General features: G+C 47.4%; 1 protein-coding gene across 5 annotated transcripts in view; it reads right to left on the bottom strand.

Annotated features, from left to right (window-relative positions):
• The window catches only part of TIAM1 (TIAM Rac1 associated GEF 1), a 193,666-nt gene that overhangs the window by 127,294 nt on the left and 43,207 nt on the right, over nucleotides 1-23,165 (bottom strand). For 2 of the 5 annotated variants that reach the window (XM_075433062.1, XM_075433128.1), the window contains one exon: nucleotides 7,378-7,437. The exons of 2 other annotated variants lie outside the window; for them this stretch is intronic. The gene's annotated coding sequence lies outside the window, so the exon portion shown is untranslated. Of the gene's footprint in view, nucleotides 1-7,377; nucleotides 7,438-17,282; nucleotides 17,344-23,165 lie in introns of all 5 variants that reach the window. One more of the 5 variants, XM_075433087.1, reaches the window with a different exon arrangement.

The following is a 23,165-nucleotide window of genomic DNA, read 5'->3' as shown; positions in this document are numbered from 1 at the left end:
CCCTCCAGCACTCATCTGCACGTTGAGTGGAGAAACATTGATGACAGGCACGTGGGCTCCTTATGTGCTGGGGGCATGAACTGGGGTCCACCCCAGCAGATCCAAAGCAAACAACTCTGAGCAACTGCCCCTTCCCAGACTTAGCAAACTGAGCATGCAGCTTCAAGTATGGGCTATAAACACCTGCTAACTCCACCGGCACAACAGCAAGCACCCTTCCAGCAATGCTTCTGTCCGGGCAGTGCTTCCCTGTGCATACAGCTGCCACCTTTCACCGGAGCAAGCAGTCTGCCACAAGTGTCCTTGCTCCCTCCCTCCCACACTGAGCTTTTTACTGAAGGAGAAGACCACGGCAGCACCAATGCCATCTGCACACACCCCCTGCCCACACAGCCCAAAGCAGGCTTTGGGAATGAGATCTGCTCAGAAAGCTCCTGCTGCAAGCCCTCACACTGCCGTCCCACCAGAGGCCACGCTGCAGACCAGGCCACCAGGCAGCTCTGGGCTGAAGGCACCGTTCCCATCAGCCAGTCCTCCCCGTGAAGTACTCGGAGACTCTCACCAAAAGAAGCAGTACAGACACATAAACCGCTGCTATTGCTTTCTGCCAGACACGTGTTAAGAAAGCAGGCAGACCTGCACCTATTTCATACGCGCTTGCATAAAAATAAAAAATGCTGCTTGACTGTGTTCTCATTTCTAGAAAACAAGCTTCAATTTATTTCTTTTCTTTTTTTCCCAAATCTTTACAGCCAGATGGTAAACAAATTCTGCTCAACGTCACCTCAATGAAAAAGAAGTCCCGACCTGGTTTTAACCCCCCCGGACCAGAGCACAACACAGGAATCACACTGTTCGGGTAACACCTCTCTCTGGGGGGGCCCCGACCTGACACCCCCCACTTGCAGCCTGACCCAAAGCCCTCCGACACAAGCAAGGATCTTGACTTCAGGTTCTGCCCAGAGGGCTACCACCACCAGCTTTCACAGGATGACTCGAGGTTGCGAAGACCACAGCTGGCAGACAGGGCTGGCACAACCGGACTTGCCATCCCCAGAGGTCTCAGAGACTTAAGGAGATAAGGCTCTCTGTCTTATGCCTTAGTGCCTTCCCTTTTTCTCCTCTTTCATTAACTTGTTCTAGCTACTCTAGAGGTCTTTTTCCCTTTTAAAAACCCACATCAAGTTATTTAATTGAAAGATAAACACAATTTTATCAGAAAGTATATGCTGTTTTTCTGCTTTTCCTATTTTCACTCCCCTCATTCACTGCCATGACAACATCTCGTATAGCTGTATTTCCATCCATCTGTTTGCCAGCGCTGCGCTCCTCACAACGACCAAACCTTTAATTTCAAGGCATAGTTTGTAACCATCTACGGTTTCTGTCAAGCATCCATACTGGTGGTGCCCGTGCCAAGTCTGGGTACACTGTGTTACAGTGGTCATAAAGTGAATCACTGGCAGTTCTGTCGGGATATAGAGATCTTCACCATGCAGATGCTCAAGGTGAAAAGCGAAGCGGGATCGGGTTTTCCAGAGAGGCTGTGCAGGCTCGATCCTTGGAGGGTTTCAAGATCTGCCTGGAGAAGGGGCCCAAGTAGCCTGGTCTGGTCCCAGAGCTGGCCCTGCTTTAGGCAGGGGCTTGAACAGCAGACTCTCACATGTCCCTTCCCACCTGAGTGACCCAGACACAGTGATCCCAGGCTCAGGGGCACCCTCCCAACCAAATGCCCAGGACCATGCCTGTAGGAGAGGGCAAAACTCCACATCAACAGCAGATGAGCCTTGCATCAGTGCTGGGTCCACCCAGCTACACTGCCTTGAAACCTCCTCACGGATCGCAGAAGGGTTTGATCCTGTCAGACCATACCTATGGCCATGACAGCTGCTTCCTGCCTCCTTCCACACTGGCTGTCAAACATGCCTACCAACCTAGCCCTGGGGCCAGCCACAGCACCCCAACCCGCTCCAGCCCAGCAGAGCTGAGGGCACACCAAAGCAAACAGATCTCTGCTAAACTAGCTGACAGCGAGTGCCAAAATGGCAGACGTACTCACCAAAGTGGTTTCACCAGCAAGCCTGAAAGGCACTGACTTCCAACTGAGGTTTGTAGTACCAGCCGGTGGCAGCAGGATGGCAACCTCCTGTGAGTCCCCAACAATCTGCAGAGCACACCTCTATCTACACCCTCTTTCCCAACCCACAACAGAACAAATCTGGGGGTCTTCTGTACCTAGCTTGGGTGTGGCAGAGGCATGCTAAGATAGGATAGTACTGAGAAATCCCACTGGTGATTTTGAAAAGTATCAAAATTACAGGAAATTGTTCAGACTCCCTTTATTAAGAAAACAAGAAATTGAGAAGCGTGACCAGGAAACACCATGTAAAAAGCTGGCTCTTTTTCATGGTTAGCGGGCAAGGAAAGGAGGCGCAGAACAAGAGCAGGAGGAAACCATGAAGCAACTGGAAGGGTCTTCTCCAAATTGCAGTCTGAAGTCCTTCGGCTTTCTTTTGATACCAGTAAATTCACAAGAAAATAAAGAGTCTCCAAATCTTGTTCTAAACTACTATGCAAAAGAAGGCCACAGCTTGTTACAGAAAAAGCAGACAAAGAATATATCGTTTGCAACACTCAAACAATGGCCCTGCTCTTGCAAGCCCACTCCTGAGTATTTCCAAACCAGTGGCAACACTGACAGACAACACATAGATCGCTACACATTCACGGTGTTACACACTTACCATTAGAAGACCTGCATTAAGGTCTGACCTCAGCCTGCAGCTTCTATCGCCACTGCCACTTGACCTTGCCTTTATACTTGCACAAAGGTGTTTTTGAATGCTCAGAGACACATAATTTCTTCAAGTGATCCCTAAGACTAAGAGTTCACGTACAGATTACCTTCTTAAGCAAGCTCACAGGCAGAGACCTGGTCTTCTTTACTGGCAAAAGCCTCGTACTCTGAAAATCATAATTGCACTAGAACTGCTGATCAGTTTTCCTCATTTGTATTTCCTTCCCCCCCCGCCCCCCCTTTTAAAGTACTGACTGTTCCTTTTATTTCTTATGAGGCTTTTCAATACTTGTCTGTTACTTGAATGTTAAAGCCTGATTTGTGATTAAACACAACATTTGGGAGGCGGACTGCAATGCTGCCTGCTGTCACTTTTCCAGCTGTAAGCAGCTCTGGGAGATATCAGCGTTATCATCAGGGCAGACCCTTCTCTGCATAAGCCTGTGTGACCAAAGTTATTTCTCCCCTATTCTATACCCTCCTCCCCCCTAAAAAAACCATGATTAATACACAGTGGGATAGCTACATGGTATGAATAGCGGTGGGTATGTATTGAAGTGGCAATAAATAGGGCAATGGCAGGGAGAACATAGAAATATGTTGCAGAGCAATACAATAGTTCAGTTTCATCAGTTGCATTAATTATGCAAAAGCAGTAATCAGAGACTGTATGCTTAAGCATGTCAAGAATGCTGCACTCGGTAACATGAAGAAATTAGTTTCATAACTTGGCCCACTTCCCCCACTGTGGCTGCACTCAGGAGATAAGGGAACTCTTCAAACTTAAAATGACCACGTTCCTCATTTCAGGGTTCTGTGAAGACCAGTTGAGCTACCTGGAGGCCAGCCGAGGTCAGACCAGCATAGAGGGTGTGACCATCAATTTCTCGTCCATTTTAATGATGCAGGATGGGCCTCACAGCACACCCCTCAGCCACAGGAAAAGGGAGCCTCCTACATCAGTCATGAATGAAAGCCCTGGAGAGACCTCTGCAAAAGCAGAATAAAAAGCACAGAAAGCCTCAGGCCTTCTGCACTCTTCCCATTAGGTGATCCTGCAGCATGAGGGATCCAGAGTGAGATGCCTCCTCTTCTTTGCTCTCCACCCCACTCCCAGCATGGATCTCTGGCTGGTCCTTAAAGCAGGTATCTCCCAGGTCATCATCTTGCAGGACACAAGTGAAGAAGCTCTGAAATCCACAGAAAAAAAGCACAACCCCACAGCTGGCAAGGAAGGGTTATTCAAGGGTGTCCATCTGTCACTGGGCTTTGGAGTAAGGGATCCTAATGACATGGTTTGCTGAGGCCACAAGAGCGCTAAACAGGCTCCAAGACACCTCCTTTCTCCTCAAACCTCCTCAAAAATGACACAGCCAGATGATGCAGAAGGACGGAGACCAAAGAGCACGGAGCCCCAGCTGTACGTGCCCTTGAACAGGGAAAAGGAGGGGCAGACCTCCGAGTGGTTGCGTATTTACACAGTAACAGCACCACTTGAGAATTTATTCATTGCAGGTAGCACACAGACGCTCAGTTCAGAAGTGGGACGCACTAAAGCACTCGGAGAGACATCCGTGTCGGAAGCAGGGTGCTGCGAGCAGAGGACGTGAGTGCTGCAGAAGAGGCAGCAGCCCCTGACAAGCAGGAGCCCTCTGCGCGGCAGCTCAGTGCCTGGGACCTCGGGGCAATCCCAGGAGAATCGGGAAGGGCTGGTCCAAAGTACATCGTGGAGAGGTCCAAGCTTTGCAAAGTGTTTCATTAAACTGCTTCCCTCTCCTCGGTCAGCTTTCAGCAGAGTCCAAAAGCGCTGGGAAGGGGCTGGATTCGCAGCACTGGGATAAACTGTTCCAATGCACTGGCAAGGAGAGATCGCAGATGGTGGTGGGAAGCATCAGGCTGCAGGAGAAGTTTTCCCCCCTATGTCAAAGCCTCCGAGGGGCATCGCTGACGAACTAAGGAAAAAGTGGCTCTGCACTAGAGGAAATCCTGTTGAAGTTGTGCTCCGCGGGCTGCCCACGACCTCCACTTCTCCCTTTTGCTCTCGTTAAGCAAGGGGCAGCAAAGCCTTTCAGGCAGCCTCCAAAACTGCCCATCATTCCTCAGCAAAAGACGGAGCCATGGGATTGATTTTAGATGCATGAAAAACACCCTTGCTTTTAAGCAAAGCTCTGGTACCTGCTTAAAGCTGATCATCACGCTTATAGGTTTTGCTACGTAGGCGTGAATGGTGACACACCTTTCCTTCAACAGGCACCGAAAGCTGGGGAGACTGCTGCTAACTCGCACTCTGGTGCAAGTGGGCAGTCAGAGGTTCTGCAAGATGGTAAAAAAACATGCCAAAGGAAATGTCGCTGGCTGTATCCATCCTAGCACCTTTCAATTCATCACGCTCCAACTTGATTAATTAAAATAAGGATGTGCAGTAGCCATAGCACACCTTCACTGATTAAGTCAACTAGAGCAGAGCTTGCGGTAAGTAAAGGACAGCAAGATCTCTGATGCAGCTTTATTAAATGTGGTGTCTCCAGGCTGGGCTCTCAATCAAAATCAAGGTCCTGCTACGGCTTTGGCTGTAATTCCCCAGGTCATCGCAGCCATCCCTTCCTCACCGAGATGGGAGGGATGTGCATTGTTGGCCAACAGCACCCCCAGGCAGCCAGCTGCCCCCCGACCCTGTCCTGCCTCACCCCACTTAAACTACTCCACATCAGGGCTGCCAGGTCCTGCCCACGCATTCCCACCTGCAGGCAGCCACTGGCCCGCCTCTAGCACCCCGGCTCACAAAACACAGCAGGCCAAAACAATACATTTTCATTTTCTGGCCATTTTGGCTCCCTGAACTTGCTTACTATGCAATGAGGAAAGCACCGGTGCAGCTGCAGAGAGGGGAGCAGGAACACATGGCCCCGATTAAAAGGATGTCTCGAGCTCAGAGCCATGCCTCCACCACTTGGCAGCGAAGCACGGCACGGAAGCGGGGCTGGGTTACAGCTAACCGGGTGAACAATACACGGTTTGTATACTAGATCAGTACCTTGGTCTGATTCACAACCACCCTGGCGATGTGGTTGTGTGACAGGGCAGGATGCCCCAAGCTGCAGGGGCCAAAGACTTGCTCTTACAAAACCCAAGCCGTACACCAGCACGGAAACATCCCTCATGATTTTCCCTTCCCACATGGAAAAAAAAAAAAAAAGAAATTAACTTCGGGGATTGCTGTGAAAGGTGCAACAGCCTTCAGAGCAGCAGCCCCTTTGACCTCAATCAGTATTTGAGACAACAGAACAGGAGAGAAGAAAAGAGATAACGAAGAGGAGACCATTCATATTTTTCTCTTTTAGTTTTTTTTTTTAAGGTGCACTGTCAGTCTATACCCTCAATAAATGCATGTGAGTCTCTTTATAACATAAATGTCAGCCTTGCGGTGGATTGGAACCTTGGGATTACTGCACTGACAGAATTAACATATTAGACATAAAAACCATAACATTTCATTATCCACCGTAAACTGTATGTGCTTTCACTCTAGGGGAAACTGGAAATACCACCAAATTTCACTACCATTTTCAGTTAACTGATTGTTTTGCCACGTATTCGCATACTGGCGCATTCAATTTAATGATGTATCAGTCTTCTAGTTTCACTCTTCTTTCTCTACTATGCTGACATTATTTTAAATCAATTTTTTTTGTTCTGTTTTTGTCTCTATGAAGGTACCACACTACAAAACCACTCAGTGGAAAAAAAAAGAAAACGCTTGCCCTGGAACAATCAAAACAGATCATATTTGTCAAGCTGAAAACACACCAGAAGGAACCCAACCTGATGTCTGAAATAAGGGTAGAAAGCAACATGGAGGTAATAAAACCTCAGACACAACAGGCAAGACTTCGACCCATTTCTAAGCAGGCTAGGGTCTATGGTCAATAGTAAGGTGCTAAAGAACAGAATCTGTTCCCTTTTGTGGTTCAAACTCGCTGTATTTTTCCTTCCCACTATTAGGCTGGCTGCAAATTCAAAGATTTGCATAAACCACAGATTTTGTCTGTCTCTTTGAAAGGTCAAAAATCAGAAGCAGCACAAACAAACACACATGACAAATAGGCCAGCTGGCAGCAATTTGGAGTGACCACATGGAGGAAGTGTGGAGAAGAATAAGGGCAGGAGAGGAGCCTTTAAAAGCCTGGGTCATACACATATTGCAAGTTACTGGGTGCCTCAGGGGAATTTTGTTATTTAATCAGTTTTGTATCTTTGCAAGGATTAGTGACCAACTATCCAGATTTAGCGCTGTCATGTTTCTATAAATGTTTCTGAATACACTTTCTTTGATTAAACATGCAGCTGCTGACATGATTTTTCTTATAAACATTTCACTATGTGTTACACTGCCTATTTCAAAGAAGCCTTAACATTTTTATTTCTAAGAGACCACTCGTTCCCCCCTGGGGGCTATGGAGCATTGCCTTAGCACAGAGAAAGGAAGGGACAAAGAAACAGAGCAGAAGGAGGGTGGGCAGGAGCTGCAAACAGATACAACAGTAAAAGTCTTTACCAAAACCATTCTGGTCATTACTCACATGAGGGCTTTACAGAAGTAAGTAGGAAGGTAGGGAAACATTTGCTGTCCTGCGTAGCTTCTGGAATGAAAGAGAAAGATTAACAGGTCAACTTCCAACATCGAGCCAGATGCACACAGCTGGTGTTAATCTGCATGACCCTCATTACCTGCAACAGACCTCTGCCAAACTATGGCAGCCAAAGAGCTGGCCAGATTTTTATTACTAACATCACCTCAGCCCATTAATGCAGGGGGGAAATAATTCAAATCGAAATTGTTTCTCACTATTTGTTGCTGTTTATATCTTGCCAGAGCCACAAAACACAATTAAGTCGGTTTCCCTTCGGTTTGCGCTCAGGCAGCTCCAGGCACTCAGGGCTGCAGCATCTGGGGCTGCCAGTCCTGCAGGGAACATTTACTTGTTTAAAAGCAACTTTTTCCACTGGACTTGGGTTTAGCTAATTGTACCATTCCTATTGATCTTGGGTTTTATAAAAAGCTTGGCTCCCAATTGCATGCTGTCAGCAAAATTACGCTTGGGGGCCAAATTTAGTGTAGTCTGGCTCCCACAAAACAATAAACGGGAAGCACTGACATAGGTTTAAGTTAGTAAAACAGAATGCATTTAAAAAAATAATTCTTTAGAACTCCTGTCCAACTAAAGCACTAAAAGGTCACTTATCCCCAGCAATTATCATCACCGCACACTGTTCAGAGACTGGAAATGTGATTGATGACTCCCTGAGCACCATCCAACTGAGATTTTCCACAGCCCTTCCTGACCACCCCTCTTCACATCACCTCAACACACGGGTTTGTGGGAGGGAGAGCTTGCTGATGGCTCGTTAATTAAAACGGTTGTTTTCCCACAACAAGAAAATGGGAAGAGAAGAGCTTCCCGTCGCCGTTCGACCCACCACAACGTACCGAGGCGTTTCAAAACCCTCCCAGGCTCTAAGTGCTGTAGATGATGTAACGTCATCAGACATCTGCCAAAGAAATAAGCAAGCTCCGACATGCCTCGCCCCAAACCTGCAAAGCAATTTCTATCCCAGTACGGGAACTTGTACCAGGTTTTAATACTGTCTTCAATATATCCCCTTCCACAAAGAAAATCTGTGCCCGCTGCTGCAGGAACACACTTAATCCCTGTAAGCAGATGTCAGCCTCCAAAGCTGAGAAAATGACTTTGTTCTTTAGGATCAGGGAATTTAAAATGCAAGAAGTTGAAATGCCCTGATGAATTTGGTAACTTAAACTCCAAGAGGAAGCACCTGCTTTCTAAATAGCTGCCCAATTAAAAGCCTGCCGCTGTTTTATGCGCCCATAATTCAACGTGAACAGTCTTTTGCTAGTTGACAATCTATCAGCTACAGTCAAAGAGCAACGCAGCTGAAAAAGGAGGCAGCCACTGAGAGCAAACAGCCCGAATCCTGCAGCATTTCCCCATGCAGCCGCTCTCAGACGAAAACTTCCAAGCCTGGGTTGCTCCACAAGGATCCACCAAACTCCATGCAAGCTCCACCAACCACCTTGGAGGGACACCAGTTCACCCCAGCAGTAGATCTGGGGCCCGGATCCACATCTCTGATGCACAGCTACACCTCCCCTCTCCCAGTAACTTGCTCACAGAAATAACAGCATCTCCCTTCACTAGACGGTAGGTAAGGTAAGGCTCCAGTACGCTGCAGGTAAGATTAGGCATCTTCCCATTTATTCACACCAGCACTGGCAGGGATGGAGAGGGGAAAAACAAAAAAACAAACAAAAAAAACCACCAAAAAACCACACCACAAGAAGGGATTTTCACCAAAAAGTAAACAAAAACACAAGCCAGGAACACACAGGAATGATCAGCTTGCCTGCAGGATTAGCAACTGCAACAACAAAAAGCGAGAAACCGTAGCAATCCCCTTCGCCGAAGGAGACAAAGCGGGAGGCTTCTCATGGCAGCCTGCTGCTCACCGTGCCACCCAGGGCAGAAGGCAGCGAGTCTGGAGCCCAGGCTGGAGCTTCAGATACTCAATCCAGGTCCCAATCCACCTTCACATCGGCTAAGAGAGGCTCCCGCCGGTCGCTGGGCAAGGACGAAGCCATTCAGCCATTTCCCAAAAAGTCTCATTTACCTGGATTGGGTTGTCGCTTTCTCTTAGCACATCCAGGTTTTCAAGAAAGAAATGTTTTCCCTGTACACAGGCAGAAACTCGGCTAAAAGTAGGGTTCCCACACACACCCCGTGGAGCGAGGAGGACTTGGCAGGAGAGGGACTGTATCTACAAGGATTTCGGGCAGGACCAGCAGTAGATCGGCAGCCTTTCTGGGAAACTTCATTTGCGTTACTACACGTGCACAAAGGGTATCAGTTTGGAAGTCTGAAAACACGCTGGCGTGAATCCTAATGACGAGCAGACCTGTCGCTTGACTACGATTAAAATCTGCGTCGATACCCAGGGCCGGGCTGGGCGCTTCCCCCGTCTCCCACCGCCTCCAGAGGGGTGCGGAAAGCCCTGGGGAGAGGCTGTGCTGGCCCCCATCCAGCGCCCAGGCCGGCAGTGGCTTCAGGGAGCTTCCATCGCCACGGCTCAGCACAGGCCGGCTCCTCAGGCACGCTCACGCCAAACGCCGGCCGCCCGCACGAGGCACATGTGCCAAAACCCGTCCCTCACCCCACAAAATCCAGCCCCTGTCCCAGCACCAGAGGCTGCCCTGAAAGCAGCTCCCTCTGACAGGAGGCATCTCCCTCGCCTGGCTCGGGGCTGAAGGGACAGACACACGGACCATGAGCCCAGAGCAGACTTATATCCATCCAGGCTGGCAAGTCCCCAGGAGAAGCAGACCCCAGATTTCCCAAGCTAGAGAGCAAGAGCAACAAAAAGCCTGCCCCTGCTCCCCGTCCTCAAGTTCCTCTTGCAACAAAACCAGGGTGAGAGGCAGTCCTTGCTTTGTGCCCACCACCAAGCAAATGGGCTGCAGGCAAGGCAGGAGGTGTCCTGTAATTAAACACCGCATTGAAACACTCACGTGTAAAGAGGACAAGTTAAGATTAGGCAGACAACCTCAGTTCTGACATCTTCTACGTTTAGCTTGCTTAAAACTGCAGCTTCAATAGCGTGTATTTCATGCAGAGGTCAGGATGCAGTTTTTAATGTGTCTTTTGAAAGGTCCACAGAAAAACAAATGAAAATGTTTTTTAAAAAATTTAAATTATTCTACGTAAATTAACCAAAGTTTGGTTAAAACATCTACAAAAGGTTTCCTTACCTTTGTATTTTGCGTAAGACAAATCTGTGATATCTGACTACATTGAGGTCAGAGCGCTCCTGTTTTTTCTGCCCAGGACTCTCCTCGGCAGAGCTCTAGCCTTCTTAGGGATCCATTTTGTCTTATCGGCAAATGCCTTTTCTTCTCTTCCACTATTCTAGAAGCTCGTAGTGAAACCCAAGCATCCCCAGCACCTACTGTAAATCCCCAGTCCTTTTTTCTGATTTAAGAATGGCTGCAACATTATGGTATCATCATACAGTACTTATCCTTGAAAACATGTAACTCCAATTCAACAATCCTATTACATATGCTCCCAGCATTTGCACAGAAGCGATTTAGCTCTTAGCTCTCCATTGCTTTATCTCTTCCTGTGTTTGCCAGTGCAGAAATTATCTCAGGCTAAAGACAGGTCATGTCCAAATGCTTCTCCTATCTTGCTGCAAATCTGGAAAAAAAACCAACCATCACGTAGCTTGCACTACCCCGTCAAGCCTCCCAGCTCAGCTTTTAATAGCCACCCCTCTGAAGTGCAGTGGAAGGAGCCGGTTAGCGTCCCATCTCTCAGCAATGCTATCAAAAAGACAACTTGTGCAATCAAGAGGTCCATTCAATGCCCTCCAGGACCACAGGGCAGAGGGAACCTGTGTCACGCTCGTAAGGACCAGGGCCGCTTCAGCAGTGACGGCAGTACGAGTCCCACAAGCTAAAGGGCAAAGAGCCCACCTAGAGCAGAGAAGTCAGAAGGGGAGCTCCCACGAGCAGAGATGGCAAAAGGACAAAACGAAGGGAAAATAGGAAACACAGACGCATGCACGGATGGAAAAACCCACCTTCTATATTTCAGTGACTTGCCCTAAAACTTGGGGCTGGAGTGTTGGGGTAAAACCACACCAGCATACCACGCTGCTGCCCTCTTCTGCCTCTGATCCCCCCACACTGCACGTACGTCCTTACCTCACGGGCACTGCCAGCTGCCCGTGGCCCTTCCCGTGCCCAGCAGTATTCATGCCAACTCACTGCTTTTGTCAGCAAACTGAGCCACCATCGAGCTGTCTCCATGTCTCAGGAACACACTCACCTCTTGCATTAACAAAAAAAAACAACCAGAGAGCTAAAACACTTCTGTTTCATTTATTCCAAGTGCACTGCTCCTACAGGCCTATCCTCCATGATATACTTACACATTTCTTGAATCATTGTCTCCTACATCTAATACTGAAACCCTGTTTTAATGCTGCTTCGCCATTCACCTGCCACGGTACCCCCTTCTGTGCTGTTGCCCAAGACCTGTCTCTTACCTCATCCCTTTTTTAATTCGTATCACGCCTCCCAACACATTCTTGACAACTCATAGTTTAGTCACCATTAGCAAGTCTAAACCCCGGCTATGCAGCATTTGCCAGCGAGACAGCTCTATCTCCGTGAGAACATCAGCCCGGCTTTCTAAATACGCAGCTCTCAGCAGGTCTGACGCTGCAGCCCAGGGACAGCCCACGGAGCAGGCAGCGCTCTCGAGAAACTTGCCCTTTACGTAGAAGTACTATGGCACTTACAGCTGCTTTTGACTCATCTTGCAGCAGGTCCCCTCAAGGAGCACCCACTGGAACACAGAATGAGAGGAAAGGAAGGATTAAGACAAATGGCATCTAGGAGGTGGTTTTGTCTGCACTGATCATCCTACCAACTAAATAGTGACAATAATGTTACAACTGAAGGGCAGGAGACGTCACTCAGAGTACACTTCCACTATCAGTGCAAACCACGACCACGAAAGAGACAGCACAACCCAGGGCTGCACATTCCCACCGGCTCTTTCACACCACCGGAGCATGGCTGCACCCACCTGTCAGTCAAATCAACCTGCTAAAACACCCATCTGATGAAAACAGATTACTTTTCAGCCATGTGGCCTGGGAACACTGGTACTGACACAAGCAAGGCAGTAGGAACACAGGGCCCAGCAAAGGAAGAGGTGGGATAATACCATCCCCTATCAGCAGCAGGTCAGTCCTGGAGCATTAAATATCAATAAAGAAATAAATAAATAAATCACCCAGATGCTCAAGAAAGTTTTTGGTTTTTTTTTTTTTCCTGAAAAGTAAGCCCAGAGAAACAGGCAGCAATGCTGCAGTTGGCCCAATCCATGCTCTCTCAACACCATCAACGCTGCTCGGAACGGTTTCTTCCGTGTCCTTCCTAACGAGCCTCTAAGGCATATTGCTGGTTTGCCTTCAGCACCCCTGGGGAACACCCGACCCTGTCCTGCAAGCACAGCACCCCACCCCACAATGAGCCATTTCCATTAACCAAGCCAGAGTTTCACTAATGACACTGCCCTACCAAAAATTTCAAAAACAAGCAGGCTGCAAGGTGCCCTGGAACAATCCCAGCCTTTTCTGCTCAGCTGCGTCTCCTCCCCACCCTTGCGGCACCGTGAACTCCTTTCACCGTGCCCTCGCAGCCAGACCCCGAGGTGCGCCTTTCGGAGCCTCTCACCCCTGACCCACCGCTTCCCACAGCCGTTTCTCATCCTCTTCCTCTTCCTCCCTCTCTCCCTCCTCCAGCGCATTCCCACCAGCCCACAGACCCAGCCTTTGTCTTCTCCCCCGAGCAACACCGATCCCCGTGCCCTTTCCTCACCCCTGCTCCCCCTCACCACCCGGGGCTATGAACCGCACTGTGGTATTCAACCACGGCAAAGTTTAGGAACATATAAAAGTCCCGGGAGGAGGGAAAAAAAAAAAAATAGCCATTGCATTTATGCTGGGCGGTTTTATTTAAAACACAGCTTACGCCCGACTCCAGACACCGTCGATTGCAGATGCAGCCCTTCTCCCCGCGCTGCCTGCCTTCCTCGTGGCTCCCGCCAGCCATCACCCTTCCTGACGTCCAGCCATCGCCCCTCCAGACGTCGTTCCTCCAGCAGCCCCATGCCAACATGGCCCCAGCTCCAAGGGGGCCTCCGGGCAGGGCCGCAGCGCAGGCCTTGGGCAACAAGACAGCAACAGCAGCAGCCATGAACCCCTTCGCCGGATTCCTGCCTTGTTACCACATCAAAACGGCAGCTCCGCGGGCCAGCGCCAGCATCACCGCAGGCACACCGTGCATGCCGAACCGAGGACATGTTCCCAGCGCAGACGTAACACGGTGCCAGAGGGGCTCACCCAGGGGCACGGCAGACGGTCATCAGAGAAGGCCACAGTGAAAGAAGCCGCCGATCTGAAGAGATATGCGGCGACCCGAACTGAAGCATCGCAGGCCTCGGGGAGAAAGCATGTGACGTGTCACGACCACTGACGTGCAGCAGAATACCACAGGATCAGGGTCTTTGCCTTTGGTTTCCGCGCTGCAAGTGATTCTCCAGAGCAAGAGCAGCCCTTGCAGCAACGCCTCCTGGCCGAACAAGCTCACCCACGCTCACAGCAACACGAACGTGCTTTCACAGGTCCCTCCGGCAGATCCCCTCTCCAAGCAGATTCCCAAGGACTCCCAGACAAAGAGCCACAGAATCACAGAATAGTAGGGGTTGGAAGGGACCTCTGTGGGTCATCTAGTCCAACCCCCCTGCCGAAGCAGGGTCACCTACAGCAGGCTGCACAGGATCTTGTCCAGGCGGGTCTTGAATATCTCCAGAGAAGGAGACTCCACAACCTCCCTGGGCAGCCTGTTCCAGTGCTCCGTCACCCTCAGAGGGAAGAAGTTCCTCCTCATGTTCAGATGGAACTTCTTGTGCCTCAGTTTATGCCCATTGCCCCTTGTCCTGTCACTGGGCACCACTGAAAAGAGCTTGGCCCCATCCTCCTGACACCCACCCTTCAGATATTTGTAGGCATTTATAAGGTCCCCTCGCAGCCTTCTCTTCTTCAGGCTGAACAAGCCCAGTTCCCTCAACCTCTCCTTGTAGGAGAGATGTTCCAATCCCCTCACCATCCTCGTAGCCCTCCGCTGGACTCTCTCCAGTAGCTCTTCATCTTTCTTGAACTGGGGAGCCCAGAACTGGACACAGTACTCCAGATGAGGCCTCACCAGGGCAGTGTAGAGGGGAAGGAGAACCTCCCTCGTCCTGCTGGCCACACTCTTCTTGATGCACCCCAGGATCCCATTGGCTTTCTTGGCAGCCAGGGCACACTGCTGGCTCATGGTTAACCTGTCGTCCACCAGGACACCTGGGTCCCTCTCCACAGAGCTGCCCTCCAGCAGGTCCACCCCAAGCCTGTACTGGTGCATGAGGTTGTTCCTCCCCAGGTGCAGGACCCTGCACTTGCCCTTGTTGAACCTCATCAGGTTCCTCTCTGCCCAGCTTTCCAGCCTATCCAGGTCACGCTGAATGGCAGCACAGCCTTCCGGTGTATCTACCACACCTCCCAGTTTGGTGTCATCAGCAAACTTGCTGAGGGTACATTCTAACTCTTCATCCAGGTCGTTGATGAAGAATGTACAGGTGCAGATGACTGTCACCGGGTGCAGACGACCACTACCACTGTTTTGTCTTCAAGTTTCTGTGAATCTATGTATCAGACAGATCAAAGAGGGCAACTTCTGCAGCAAATGCTGCTTGCGTTTCCAGCTTCGCCTTCAAACCAGCCTCTCTGATGTTACAGCTTCTCTTTCATTGCTGCTCTTTTTGTCTCCTGGCCCCGTCCACAGCTCTGGCCTTCTATTACACTGTTTGCTGCATTGTCAATGTTATTTTCTCTGTGCCCACCCGCCCCTTCTCTTCCCTCAAACTCACTCTTTGCATCAGTTTATCCAAAGGCACCTTCTTCCAGTTCGTGTTATTGCTTGCTTTACGATAGGGCTGCAAGATCTGAGTTTGCACAGGACTGAGCACATCCCTTCCAGACCAGCATGGCAAACAAATCATCTCAGAACGCACGCAACAGCATAAAACAAGGTGGCAATACACATGATGTTCCTGCACCAGATGATTACTGTTTATACACACAAGGCACATATAAAAATCCTTGTAAATGCTTTTTGAGAGGGAGATGGGACCAGAGAGCTCTTCTAGCCTAAAAAATTCTACGATTCTGTCATCTTTTTGCAAACAAAAAAAAAAGACTAAACTGGAAACAGCACTGCTCACCCAACAGCACACAGCAGAGGTCTTCTCCCAGCTCTGCAGCAGCATCACCGCATGACCTTTGCTGTGACATTTTACTTCTCAAAAAATCACAGTTCAATCCCATTAAAGCAGACAAGACATCAAAGGTTTTCTTTTGCAATGCACCTAGTAATCCACCAATGGAAACGGTGATCTAAAAAAAGCAGAGAACTACGACTACTCTTAAGACTGAGAAATATCACCATAGTACAACGTATTATTATTGTATCACCTGAGAAAAACTTGTAAATATAAACCAGTAAAGTCCTCACTGCTCAGAAAATAATTCATCCTTTTCCCTTTCTTCAGTCCTCATTGACAGGGGGTAAGGAGGGCTGACTTATGTAAACATGCTGTTTAAATGAGGCATCTCTGACAGCCATCAGCTGTCCTGAAAGAGGCCGGAGCTGGCCATGACAAGCGGCGCCCAAACAGCAGACAGGCACCCGGGCCAGAGGCTCAGCCCCTCGGCCCCGTCCCAGCACACAGCCGCAGGAGCAGAAGGACCGACGGCAGCTACCGGGACCACCAGCATCACAGCAGCACCGGGCACCACGGCTGCCTCTTCAGAACCGGGAAAACAAAGCGGTCTCTACCAAACAGACCTGGCAAACAAAATTCAGGAACCCCTCTTGGCATTGGCTAAGAAGTAGTTAACAATAAGGAGGTCTCAAGTTCACTTTCTTGTAGAAAACATATTTTACTGTGGTAAAGAATTGCAGGCTCTGTCCTGTTTCAGGCCCAAAGGTGTCCGTGCCTTCCACTGGTGTTTTCCAAAGTGACAATTCGCCCCTAGGAAGTGGGGAGCTCTTCAGTTAGCACCAGCAAGCGAGAGAAGATGTTTAGCTTGACAATTCGACTGTCAGTGGGATTTTGAAATGTCACTCCCACACCTAGCAGATGCAGTTGGCTCATTCCTCATTTTAGAAAAATGTACTGAAGTTCCTTTTGTAATTGATACAAAATGTTTCACAAGGCTGGAGCTTTATTTTGAAAAAAAACCCTCTTGTTCCTTTTCAATACACAGGCATTTTAATTAATTCTCTTGAACTTATTTAAACTGCTCTATCCTTTTTAAAGACGCTTTCGCGGGGACAAGCTATGTCCTTAAGTAAACCCATAAGGCACTGAGCTGAACTAAAAATGCCCCAAACCAACACAAAAGACTAAGCTGATGTTTCAAGAAGGTGGATCCTCCACCTACCATCATTCTTGGCCCTGAATCTGCCAAAACTTACATCTTTGAATAACGCTGGAAGGATGACCAAGACAAATGTTTGTACAATAAAAGCTTGAATGTAACTTGTTTTTAAACAAGCATGTAAGACAAATCACAACTGGAATGACAGTATGAAAAACAAGTGAGAGGGGACACCAAAAACCTGTGGGAGAAAGATGACATGAGTTCCAGTTAGTTTTGGTACCTTGTCTTACAAGCGAGCTTACCTAATAATTTGAGTACCAAAACTAATCTACTAGATGAGCTTTTTTTTTCAATATAAATTTTCAGTCCATATAAAAATTGTCCCAAAAAGCCTTAAACACCACAAACCCACCTGCACTCTTCACATCCTCTTTACCCCTTCCAACTTTTTCCTCCTCTTTGGCCAAATGCACCTGGAAGAAGTGGAAAGACATATAAAACATCCCCAAATTTACCATAACTTGAATCCAGTATATATGAAAATGTGGATAGAAAATTTATTCCTGAGTTAGAACTCCACTCAGAAACAAATCTTTGATTTTTATCCTGTGGCACCTACATCTCTCCCTGTAAGTCGTGACATTGAACTTCATCGAAATTGGACCACGCTGCTAGGAAAATTGCCGTGACATTTTCTCAGGGCTCAGGTCTGTATACCCATATGCTGGTCTTTAACTTCATCAGCTAAATATATTGGATTTGTTTCTCAAGGTTGGAACAACACTTTTTACCCTCTGTTCCATCATGCAAAGTTTAAAAGTGAATTCAGTTGGTTTTGGTATTTGCCCTACAACTAAGGCAATGATCACATTATCACCAGCATTAAATTCAGCTTGATCTTAAAACTCAACACAGTTCTGTAAACTGCTCTTCTGTTTTCACAGGAGGACTTGGTTGGATCTTCTTCTCTGAGAAAATTGGTTGCATAGAAATATTGCCTGTACATATATATATATATACACACACAGATATATATATATATATGTATATCAGCTCATGAAATGGGTGCTAACATTTGGTTGGAGAAATGAAGACAAGCACACCCTGTACCAAATTCTGTGCAGTTGTTATCCTCCATTACACAAACACTTGGCAGGCTTCCATTATAAAATTTATGCACTAAAATTAGCTCTCACAATTGCAATCAATTGCAACAATCAAGCGTTAAGTAATTCCAAAAAAAAAAAAAAAAAAAAAAAAAAAAGGTGAGCATGGAAAACAATGTTACAGCACTGCAGTGGTTCCTCTATTTATTCATAATCATGTCCAGTACAGTCCTTCTGTCCATCGTTCATAAGGCCACAAGCACACAACCCGTAAGCAGAGCAAGAAGCTTCCTTCTGCAATGCCCTGGAATGTTTCCTTGTCATTTCATTTTTGGCAGACTCTCCCCATCCCCAAGACAGGGAAGGATGCTAGAAGGAGACACCAGAAACTCTCCAGTGCAGAAGATGCCCGCCTCCAGGTCCCCACACCCCAGCGTTACTCAGCACCTCTCAGGCTGCTTCATGTACCCCCTTTTCCTCACCCCAGTTTCTGCAGACAAGCGACCTGGGCACCGCTGCTCCCTCCGTCCCCCGTCGCCCAGGACCCCTCCACGCGGTGCTACAGGAGGGGATGGTGCAGCTCCACAGGACCCCATGGAGCCACAGGGCCCGGGGACAACCCGGCCCTGGCTCCGCAGACTCTTCCCAGGGCTGAATCCCGCCTCGGGCGCTGGCTGTCGAGTGGCAAAGCGCAGGGGCTTTCCAGGAGGGGCAGGGAGGGACAGGTCCCCAGAGCAGCACCAGGGCAAGCTGTCACCGTAACAACTCGCAGAGCGGGGACGCGTGCATCAGCGCTTCCAAAACAGGAGTCTGATTTTCTCGCTACAGCGTGGGCAGAGGTAAAGCGTTAAAAGCCATCTTACTGACCAACAGCAAAGCAGCAGGAACACTCCTCAAAAAGATTTCCACGACCATAAATGACTCTAAGACAACTACGCAGCGAGTTGGTTGATAGGCGTTTCTTTTTATCATCCCCTTTGACGCAGATGGTATATATTGTGTACGGTACGGTGCCAGAGCAGAACTCAAAGTTACAGGCAGCTTTATACAGATTTTTTCCCCCTTGAAACAACTCATGAAACTAGTAATAAATTTTATATTTTTTGGAATGAAAAGTAGATAATGTATATAAACTTCAGGAAACTAAACACATATGGCAAGAATACACTAGGGAATACAGAATACTCTAGAGAATGAAAATAATGAAAAACCCCTCTCTCTGTAATTCAGTGCAAATATCACATCTGATTGCCTCTTCTCTCCCACACGCATACAAGCAAATCAATGCCTGGCACCCCACTTTAATCTGACAAGTCCTCCATCTTCTATACTAACAGTCTACATAACTTCTGGCCCTTGAGAACCTACATCTTGCATGTCAGCACACATTCAGACTGAATTACCTGCCACTATTTAATTCACTTCTGGGTTTTGGGTTGCCTTTTTTTTTTTTTTTTTAAACAGGTCACAGCTGTACTACAAAGGAATACAGATAGATAAATAAGCATTTGGTGTTAAACAAATATTTTGGGTTTCCAAACAGAGGAGTGAGAAAAGCTTGCATGGTACAGCTTGATCAAACCAGAAGCAAAGCCCTCAGGTACTATACATTTGTCTCCCTTCCTCGGTTCCTAACAGCAGACGCTCTTCTGACCCAGACCTATCGCACTGAAAACGAGCGTAAATGCATCATTCTTTGTATCATCTAAAAGCTATTTACAGTCGTCAACGTGAAACAAATTAAGCTGTTTTGAACACAATAGCGAGCCCACCAACACAAGTTTAAGAATTTTCCGTGGACGTCACTTGGCTTTGGTCCAAGCCTGTAATGTCATTTCTCACTGACGTCCTTTCGCACCATGAAATTCATGTTCACAATTCATATCAGATAAAGCCAAAGAGGCCCCTCAGCAAAGCATCCAGAGAACCAGATGACTCTTCAGCAAAGTCTACCATAAAAAAAGGGTATGGGCATGATCAGAAATGGATTTAGCATAACACCACTTCATATGACACTAAACAGAAGCTGGAATCTAGCACATCCTGCCTTTATTTTATTTTTTCACTGAACATACCTGTTCTTCTCATTCAAAATGAGGGCTGAGCTATTTAAAAAGCCAAGTTACTTCATGAGCTATTTCCCTTAGCACACAAGCAAGCCCAGGCAAGAGAAACCATCCCTCCAAAACACAGATTCTCCCCAGAGAAAGTGCAGGGGGAAATCTGTAGAGTGAAAATGCTCTGTGACTGCAGAATAAGCCCCACACTCAGCGTTTCAGCACAGCACAGTCCATGACAGCTTCTCCCCCGCTCCAAAATGCATGTGGCAATGGGTTCTGCCGTCAAGCTCAAATCAATTTGGCTTTTCTGCTCACAGGCTGAGCCGCACAGACTGAACCTGCAGGTTCACGTTGCTGCACCTCTCCAGGCAAACCGGCCGGCACCAGAACAAGGTGACTGGCAATTATTGTACTGGAAAACAAGAGCCACAAAAATATTTTTTAATATGAAAAGTCTCTCAGTTGAGGGATGAAAGGGTCTTTCCAAAGGAGAAGAGCAATCCCAGAAGACCCATCCATCCCGTGGCCATCCACCCAGCAGGATCAGACGTGTCTTTCGAAGAAGAGCAGGAACCTGAACCCAGGTTCCCACTCCCCAGCCAAGCCTCCTGACCACTGCCAAGGCAATGCTCATCGTCCAAGTCCAGAGCAGCTTCTTTACTCCCTCTTGCATTCAAATCCAGTTTTAAACTCAAGCACAATGAAAACATTTCTGAATTCTTGGAAGTTTTATAGGACAGCGTTTACATTTTCAATGCAATTAGAAGTTCTGCATAAAATGCAGTGGTGATGTCAAGTTATTTAAAATTCCTCATTTTGAGTTAGCATTAAGAGGCAAAACAGCTAGGGAAAGGTTTTAGAAAATATATGAGCTGTAAGGAATAGTTTTAAATATAGCAAAAAAGGAGATGGCTAAAGGAAAGGATTTGGAGAAGAACTGAAGCCGATAATCAGGAAAGCGGAACATAACAACACATCAGACTGCAGAATGCTCTCCAAAAGCAATGAAAAGATAACCATTGCGAAAAGCATTACCACAGCAGAAGATGATCAGCAGCTGAACACGTCTCTATAAATTCTCATGCTCCTGCATTGCTATGGAAATACGATATCCCAAATACTGGAATCTTCTTAGATTGGAGAGACAGGGAAAACCGCCACACTCTGAAAGCATCTTAAAATATTTCCTGTGTTGACTAGCACAAAAAACAAATAGTAGCAGAGACTTATAACCCATGTTCCCAGCAGGGAAAGATCTCGTTAATCTGCCATCCCACTCCTCAGCCTAGGAAGCGTACTGCCAAGCTGCTCCAGGTACCAGGGGCAAAAGGTCCAAGAGCAACCACTTATGCAGATAACTTCAAACCTGGCACGGCCAACCCAGGCACTACACATCTTTCAAGATCAGGTGCTCACTGAGCAGATGACTGTTCAGATAACAAGCTGTAAACAAAATCATACACATGGATACACAGAAGAAATACTTTGGCTTCAAAGGCATTTTTCTTCAGCACGTAAACATTGCAGGAATTTCTCTCATGTCTCAAATAGCATTACTCTGCGGACAAAGTCAAGTCCACTCGTGGCACAGCCTATTTTTGTCCGGCCATTAGAAACAAAACAACAGCCTTTAACTGCTCAGAGAGACTGCAGTATAATATCCTGAGGTTCAAAGATGCTCTGCAACGATGCGATAAGCTATTTTTGGAAATCTATCTGGTTGCTAGGGCAAATTCTTGTAACAACACACACCATCCACCAAGCAGAATATGGTTTGCAGTCAGGAGAGGAGCAAAAATTAAGATGAGAGATGACTAACCATGGTAACGTGAGAAACCAAATGAAATGCCATGCTATACAGAAACATGGTTAGGGCTTCCATCAAGACTCAGCTGAACTCCTACGTGAAACACGCCTGGTTGTTTTGAGCCAACGGAGCCTAGATCAGAGGCTTGAAAAATTTCAAAAGGTTGTACAAGGCATCCTGCTGCCCCCAAGGCAGGATTAATTATCTCTACACAGTACCTTATGCAGGGCATACCACTACCGAATCATAAGCATTTGTTCATATAGCTCTCTTGTACCAATATTATTTCTCTTTTACACAAGGGTGTAAATGACGCAGACAGAAATGAACCAGTCAGCCCTCAGCTGCACACGAAGTCTCCTGCAAAATTAGGAAATCATTCTAAATGCTCAAAAAAGCACAAATAACTGATGGATCCGTTTTCTAGGAGCTGTATGCATGGATATCTCCTCATTTTCAAAATTACTGGAGCCTCGGTTCACATCAACCTGTTACACGTCTGGATAGTCTTATGCATTTTATAAAAGACCGTGCCAGTTTTTCTATCCAAATAGCTTCCAGCTCAAGAAACATCTTTCGATAGCTAACACGGCAAATATGGTCAAGAAAGGACAAAGGGAGGAGGGAGGAGGGTTATAAACTATTTTCCATTTTCTCCACGAGCAGTGAAGAATGGAAACTCGCGTGCTAATGTTCGAAAACACCAGCTTTGGATGACGCAGACTGGAAAAGCTTGTATAATTTATACCTTACTGCCGTATCTTCTGGTCAGCTTTGCGCTGAACTCAGAGACTATAAGAAAGCATGCAGATCAAGCCATACTCTTCTTGGTAGCGGAGCGCTTCGTGTGTCAGAAGAAAGCTTCTGTAATTAAAACAGTATCTGCCTTACAACTGAGAACAGAGAATATTTAATTAGGCTTTAAACTGTTGAGGAGAGGCTTATATAATAATCTCACTTAGGCCTCACAGTCAAAGAAAGTGCCTACCCAGACTTAGTCAAGCGTTAACGTACCTCACTGGTAACAGATAGCACTCCCAACACAACTGGCATTGAAACTGCATTAGTGTGCTCTTTTCCTCCATTTTGACTTCTGAAATAAAAAGGTTCAAATTGATGAGAGATTTAAATGTTGCGGAGACCAAGAACTGAGTGAAATTCATTAAGTCACCAGACTTAAAGATTACTGCTGTACTCTGCAGGAGTGATGCTAAGAGCAGGATGACCACCGAGATCGAAGCCGAAACCTCTGCCACAGGTGACAGACGGACATTCAGTGGGGCAGACACCTCCATCACAGTCCTGGGCACGTTTCACAGGCC

The sequence above is a fragment of the Opisthocomus hoazin genome, chromosome 1 (genome assembly GCF_030867145.1).
Source record: "Opisthocomus hoazin isolate bOpiHoa1 chromosome 1, bOpiHoa1.hap1, whole genome shotgun sequence".
Lineage (NCBI taxonomy): Eukaryota > Metazoa > Chordata > Aves > Opisthocomiformes > Opisthocomidae > Opisthocomus > Opisthocomus hoazin.
Note: the sequence above shows the minus strand (reverse complement) of the source record. Positions and strands in the feature narration are given on the sequence as shown.